Genomic DNA, 6,793 nt, shown 5'->3' with positions numbered 1-6,793 from the left:
GTTCGCCGAGAGTTTTTCACCCGAATTCTCCAGCCGAGAATAAAGATCTTCCATGCCGTATAAAAAATCTTCCATATTCTCACCTTCACGATTCGCCAGCCTTGGGACCCCAACGGTCATCCTTCCGGGAGCCCTTGTCGCTAGTACTCTGTCTATATGGCATACTATAGAATGGCGATCTACGGGGCCCCTACATCGGTGGGCCCCAGGCGACCGCCTAGTCCGCCTACCGTTAGATCCGCCACTGACCATAGACCTATTATTAACTAACAAACCCGAAAAAATTACCTGTTTATTTTGAATATAACATTGGCCTAATACAAAACAATCATATTTTTGGAATACCGCACTTCTCAGAAACAAACTGGACTTTATTCAAAGAAATTTTAAATAATCGCCTCAATACAAATAATCTAAATCTTCAAAATATTAACACATCCAACCAAACAGATCAAATGATAAAATATTTCTCAAAATTAATGAACTACGCCCACACTAAGTCTGTCCCATTCATAACACCAGAAAAATTTAAATTAATTCTACCCCCCTAATATACTTAAAAAATAAACATCGAAATGCAACAAGGAAGCAATGGCAGAAAGATAGAAATAACACTATACTTAAAACAACATATAACACATTAAAAAAAGAAATAATATCTATATATATAAAAATCTCGTGTCACGGTGTTTGTTGCGAGCAACCTCCGAAACGGCTGGATCATTTTCAACGAAACTTTGCACACACCTTATGGTGGTATGAGAATAGGTTTTAAGACTTAAAAATCGTTCAGATGTTACACTAAACTTAATTTAAAAATGATTTTCTAACTCCCATACCAAGAGCTGGATTGTTGTGTTGTATGCGGCACTTTGGCACTTGGTGTGAGGTGCCTGGCGGTTTCCACTCGATGATCGGATCCTGAGGGGATATGGGCACGATACAACTATCCCAAGTAACAAAGCAATAATTAAATATTTTAATTTTTTGTGGAATAACTAAGTTTGTCGGGCCAGCTAGTTACTTATAAAAAAACTTTTGAAATCAGAGTTGGACAGGCAACCTTGAAAAAAATAATAACGACCCAAGCTGTTGTATTGTTTAAAACTTATTCTCTTTATTTTAAACGCCACAGATGAAATTCGCTTTAACAATTGAATAAGCGTAGCACGCACGTCTGACCCTTATCGCGGTCCGTAGGAGAGGGCCCCCGTTCGTGTATCGATCTCTTGCATCATGCAGCAGACCGATCACCGATTATCTCTCCCGGTCGGCACTCATCCTGTCGGCTTCCAGGTGTAGGCTTCTTCTTCTTCTATTTGGCGTAACGTCTTACGCGGACATGCCGGCCTATACAGGTTATCGAGGCTTAATTCATTACCACGCAGACGGATAGTCAATCCTTGCTACGGGGGGACGGTCCATTCTAGGCTTGAACCCATGACGGGCATTCTATTGAGTCGTTCGAGTTGACGACTGTACCACGGAACCTCCCAAGCAAATCTAAACTATGGAAATTTGTTAGAATTATAAATAGTAATTCAGCAATTATTCCTCCCTTAAAAGCTAATGTAAATTGTTATATCACAAATAATGAAAAATGTGAAATTCTGAGCGACCATTTTGAAAAAAACTTAAAGAACAACGTTCCCAAATCAGAGCCCAATTGAACATCACATGCAAGAGACAAATAGTAGATTCTTTTCCTACCATCAAGCACAACCCAGCAACAACTTCGATCCCATCAACTTTATTAAACCAAAACACATTACAAACATCATTTATAAGTTGAGATCAAAAAAATCTCAAGGGCCAGATAAAATCAATAACCATTCCCTAAAACAGTTGCCTAAAAAAGCCACATCAAACCACAACGAAATATTTAAAAATCCACTGGTTTCGTGATGCTAGATCTAGAAAAAGCGTTTGATACAGTATGGCACCGAAGGCTTTTGTACAAACTATTTTTTCAATTTTCCTCCAAACATCATTCAACTGATTCAGTCATTTTTATCCGATATAAGCTGTGTCGTGCAAATAACCTCTTCGAAATCAAACGAAATTCGCCGACCTGCCGGATTACCCAAAGACAGCGTGCTGTCACCCGTTCTTCTCAACATTTTCACAAGCGACTTGCCTAAAACAAAATCTGTCAAAAAATATTGTTTTGCAGATGACTTTGCTATGAGTAGTTCGGATTCCAATCCAAAATCTATTATTAAAAACCTCAACAATGGGATTAAAAAATATGAGACATTTGTAAAACTTGTAACTTAAAAATCAACGAAGAAAAATCTGAGGGGATCGCAATCTAAAAATAAGTGACTGGGATATTGCTTGGAAAGATAATGTAAAGTATTTGGGATTGTTTTGGATAAAAGGCTCACCTTCAGGAAAAAGTTATAAGTGGATCAAGACTTATACAAATTTTGTATAGCTTCATAAACAAGAATTCTACATTGAACTTAAAAAATAAAATGTTACAAAATGCAATTGGGCCAACAGTTCTTTACTCATCTAAAATATGGGCAAATTGTGCAAATGTTCATATAAATAAGCTGCAAGTATTTCAGAATAAGTTCTTGAAAAGAGTCCTAAACCTTCCCCCGTGGTATAGCACATTTGATATACAGTAGAACGTCGATTATCCGGGCAGCTCGGGACCGGGCAGATGCCGGTTAATCGATTTCCACAGATAATGGTCCAAGAAATGTCAAGTATAAAAATTACAAAATTCACTAGTTGTACTAAGTATTCACCTTAAACCAATCGATTAATCACTTCTGGAATATTTTTTGAATCAATAACGATGGATTCAACAATTATTCTTTATCAAAAATTGATATGTCGCAGGGAATATATCTTGAGAAAAACACAACTGCTTAATTCCTTAGTTCAGAATGGAATCATCTTCATTCACTCAATGTGTACTCTGATCGAGTCTTGCAGTGTTACTGCGTTATGCGTGTAACTATGCAACAAAAATAAGATTTAAAAATATCATTACCGCAGGACTCCACACAGCATAACACGGAGCGCAACATAACAACTGACAGCTGCCAAACGCTTCAGAAAACGCTTTATTGCTGGTATCATATTTTGAATATCCTTAGTGTTGTGTCTTTGGCTTGCTCTCAGGTACTTTATTAAAACACTAATATTACAGTACACATCATAAATAATAACAAGCACAATACACACTATATATACTCGGCCGCGCGCCAGCCGTACCGTGCCCTGCCGGGAGCCCTGCTCGACCGGCTGCTCGCGACACCTGCTTGTCCGAGCGCACAACACACACTAAGCGGCCCGCGCTTAGTGTGCGTACGACAGTGTGCGTGACACACTGTCGCACCCTGGACATTTAACAGTGGCAGCACAACTACCACGGCAAGTCCAGGGGTCGGCACGGCTGCCCACAACACTTAGTAGGCCGCTCATTGCTCGTAGAAAAACTACCAGCCTACTGCGATGACCGACAGTTAATGAAACGCTTTACCTCCTTTTCAAAGCGTTTTGTGAAGCGTTTGATAGCTGTCAATTGTTATGTTGCGCTCCGTGTTATGCTGTGTGGAGTCCTGCGGTTAGACACTACATCGCTGCACAGCAAATGTTTTTGCTAACCTGACCATCACAGAAAATGTTCGCCACGATTGACCAACTGTCAAATTCATGCGCACGGTTAAGCCGCCAGCCGGTTAATCCGTCGCTGGAAAATCGACGTTCTGCTGTATTTTGACATTGACGTAACAAAAGGGGTTGCCTGTTGTGGTAGTGTGATACTAACGACAGCGATCGTTAGATATCAGTAGTGGTGTCGTGCCATCAAAACTCATACAGCATCCCGGAGCGTACGAACAGATAATAAAGAGATCACTTGATAGTTATCAACGGAGCAAACCACACGTGTTTTTATTGAGTACCACAAACTGGCGACGAGGATTGGAATTTTTTTTCTATTGAGAAGAAAAAAAAAAGAGTTCAGTGCAAACGAGTTCAAATGCGATGAGATAAAGCACACACAGGACACATGGAGTAAAAGTGATCGCATATGAGCGTAATGTGAGGTGTGGAAAAAACCGGCGGATCGCATTTGTGAGCAGAAAAATAGGCTGGACAAAGCGTATAGACAAGCAAATAAACCCCATGGATAATTAAATTTTGTGGCGAAGAGATGACGACGTGATTGCATAGGAGTAAGCGAGGTAAAAAAAAAACGTGGTGGAAAAAAACGTCACCCTTCGTGAGCAAAGTGGAAAAAAAATAGTGTGTAGAAAAAAAAAGAAAAAGTGCGTCTAGTAAGCACCTGATGCGTCGGAGGACGTGCAAAAAAAAAAATAATAAAAAAAAAACATTTTAAAAAAATAACGAAAAAAATAAGTATCGGTTCGAAGATAGAGAGCGCCGAAAAAAAAACTGCGTCTAGTAAGCAGAGAGAAAAAAGTGCGTCTGGTAAGCAAAAGTAATCGGGAATAAGCAAGAAGAAAGGGCGTCGAGTGAGCATTTTATCCAGGCGAGAGTGTGCACACAGTTGGAAGAGCAAAGGTCAAGGTTCTGAAAAAAAATTATCGGAAAAAACAGCGCACAGAGAGAGAAAAAAAGCTGAAAAAAAGAGCATCCGATAGTGTGTGTAATCACATTCTCGTATAGAGGAGTCCGGTGAAGCGCGTCGAGAGAGAAGCGGTGGAGTGAGTAGTCGTGCAAACGGTTGTACAGAATAAGAGGAGAGAGAGAGAGAGAAGATGAATGACACGAAACTATTTGCTAAACTAACTAAGCTAGCTAAGCTAAGCTAACCTCCGCTCGGGATAGCAGGTGTATCATTGGTTGATAGGAGGAAATTGTGGGTATCATGGAAGCGGGGATTTGAGATTTGCCTCCGTGCATCGAAGGTTAGCGACGGGACGGAGAAGAAAGATTTGTTGTTAGCGTGTGGGTCATTTGAGCTACAGGAAATATTCTTTAGTATTCCGGGTGCAGATGTGGAAGCTAATGAGGAACAAGGAATCGATCCGTATGCTGTAGCGATTGGAAAATTGGACGAATATTTTGCCCCCCAGCGCCATGAGGCACATGAAAGATTTCTTTTTTGGAATATGAAACCTGAACCGGATGAGTCAATTGATAAGTTTTTGGTTCGCGTCCAAGCACATGGATCGAAATGTAATTTTGGGAAAACAGAGCTGGGAAGCGCGGGAATAGCTGTAGTCGATAAAATGCTACAGTTTGTACCGAACCAGTTACGAGGCAGGTTACTTCAAGAGCAGGATCTTACTTTAGCAGAGCTAGTACGGCAAGTTAATTCATTTGAAACTTCTCGTTCGGCAAATGATCAAATTAGCGAAATAACAATTGTCCTGGAAATAGCCAAGCATCGGATGCTATCAATTACGTAGCAACACCTTGTGCATGTTGTGGTTTTTCTCATAACCATCAATACTGCCCAGCTCAAGATAAGGCATGTGCGAAATGTGGAAAACGTGGACATTTTGCTGTGGTGTGCCGCTCTACTTCAATTGCATCGACAAGTGAGAATTTTAATAAAAGACATTCTTTTAATCGGAATGCATATAAAAGGCCGCAGGGCAACGTCGATTCTTTTAATACTGAACCAGTTATAAAAAGATAGGTTTATAGGATAGGTATCAGGAAAAAAACAGATGAGCTACTAACATAAGTCGATGGATTTATCCGTATGGTCGACAGTCGTAAGGATATCCCTTAGTAAATCAATCATAGAGAGGTGAAAGATAGGAAATAGCCGGCAGAGTGACAGCCAGGAAAAGAGGCTGAGATGATTAGGACAAAATTAAACCAAAAAAAAAAAAAAGGAATAAAGGAAAGGAAAGGGAGAGGGAGAGGGAGAGTTAAGGATGAAGGGAAGTAGGAAATGGAAAGGATAACGGGGACTGGTCTTGTGATACAGTCGTCCACTCGCACGACTTCGCAACGTGTCCGTCATGGGTTCAATCCTGAGTGGACTCTGCTCATAGTGGGACGGGCTTTCCCGCTGTGGGTTTATAGGTTACCAAAGGTCAAGCTCATTTGAGGGATGGGGGCAGGCCTTTCCCGACAACGGTTGTTGTTGTGCCAAAGAAGAAGAAGGAAATAAATGAGAACAGCTCAATGGTTACTGTAGCAAACACTGAAAACTGGTGGTCATTAGGAATTCAAGACTTTGTAAAATATATTAAATGGCATAATCTTACAAATGAGGAAGAACCACAAGAAAATATTTAGCCAGGGAATAGCAATTGAGATAGTCTGAAGATCAGATAGCAGCGGGAGTATAAACGTGCAAGCAGATATTTGGGAGTAATTGAAATAATGAATTCAACATGTAGAGAAATGAACTTTTATACGCTATGATACTTCGATATCAAAGACAAAGGGAGATGTGGTAGTGTGATACTAACGACAGCGATCGTTACGAACAGATAATAAAGAGATCACTTGATAGTTATCAACCGAGCAAACCACACGTGTTATTATTGAGTACCACACCTGTATTGAAGTTTTTTGATTTTTTGGTCGTTTTCGAAGGATTTTTCGATACTTTTTTACCATGAACTATGTGGAAATCTACAGAAATCCTGCAAATAGTGAAACGAATAAAAAAAATACGAAGAAAACAATAAATCACAATACCACTATCAAACAAAGGTGTAAAATCAGGGAATATCACATCACTGGCAAACAATCGTAAAAATCCCCTGAAAACCCCTGTATTTGACATTTCGCCCCATTTTCGCCCAACGTCCGATTTTTAGAACATTCTCAATTTTAGTACTTG

This window comes from Anopheles gambiae, chromosome 3, assembly GCF_943734735.2.
Source record: "Anopheles gambiae chromosome 3, idAnoGambNW_F1_1, whole genome shotgun sequence".
NCBI classification, from domain to species: domain Eukaryota; kingdom Metazoa; phylum Arthropoda; class Insecta; order Diptera; family Culicidae; genus Anopheles; species Anopheles gambiae.
The sequence above is the reverse complement of the archived record's forward strand: the minus strand, read 5'-3'. Positions refer to the sequence as shown.